The sequence below is a fragment of the Galendromus occidentalis genome, unplaced genomic scaffold, assembly GCF_000255335.2.
Source record: "Galendromus occidentalis unplaced genomic scaffold, Mocc_1.1 scf7180000077528, whole genome shotgun sequence".
NCBI lineage: Eukaryota > Metazoa > Arthropoda > Arachnida > Mesostigmata > Phytoseiidae > Galendromus > Galendromus occidentalis.
Window position 1 is genome coordinate 32367 of NW_003805516.1, and position 1225 is coordinate 33591.

A 1225-nucleotide genomic window follows, 5' to 3' on the forward strand; every position below is an offset into this window, starting at 1 on the left:
CTCGAAATGATTATCTTTAGCTCTGCTCGGATGCTGTGCTGAGGTTGGCCGGATCATGAATTTCAATCTACTCGCGGCTGATTGCTCGGATCTGGGTAACACCTTAGTCTAACAGCTATGGGGACACTGACGTGAGCAAGATTCCGTTTCGGACACATTCCGGAGATAATCCTTAGCTTACATTGGTTTCCTCTCTATTCGATGCTGATGATTCCGAGTGAATCCAAGAGTATCGTCTGCATTGTCAGATCGTCATGGAAGCGGAGAGGAAACCCTGTCCGGCCTCAGTGTGAATTCGGCCCCGACTGCCGACTGTTTCGGCTCAAGTATCGCACTACTTCTTCGTATAGTACGCTGCTCTCCATACGGTGTTCTCGCGCCGAATGGGAATTCCCCGGACGGCTACTGGCTTATGGGGGCGCGACGCCGACGTCTTGCAGGCCACGTGTGAAGATACGGTCATCGATGCATGCACGCGAAATAGGTTGACGATAATATTCAATTCTTGTCCTGCGAAAACTGTACGGATTTTGAATAGTCTACGCCAGAGGTGGCCAACGGGCAACCCTCGTGGTCCCGCGGACTATAAGCTATCCGTATTTGAATTGGAATGTGTAAACGAGGGTCGAAGACTCTGCGAGAATGAAACCCAATTTATCTTCAAAGAGCAAACTCGTCCGAGGTATCAAGCGAGGTACCCAAGCAATCCTATCCAGGGACAGATCGTCCAAGTCGGAGGGAAACATCTGCTGGCCTCGGAAAGGTTGTACGAAGCTAATCGTACGTGAGTAAGAGCCGCAGCGCGCCGACGTACAAAACCGCTCCGTCTCCACTGTATTTTATGCAGCTTGTGCGGCGTTACGTTCTCGTACCGCGATCGTTAGATCCAGTGTGCGCGCGGCCCCTTCTCCGTGCCTCGAATAAATTACTCCTCACCGAGTACGGTATTCACTGGAGCGACCGACGGGCGGTGGGCAACGCTCCTGTTTTCACTCCGATCTCAGCTTCTAGTAGGTCGGCGGGCGGGTCGGTCAGGGCTTGTTGCAGCCCTCAGATTGGCTGCCGGCTTCGGCTCAGCGGTTGGCTTGACCGTCAGTCTATTCGACCATGAACACTTGAACAGCAGTTGCCCACGAAATCGACGAATTTACAGGATTCGAAACGCCGGCATCGTCGCTGTCGCCGCTGTCGTCTTCATAGATCATTACTCGGTTGTTTCGTCGGG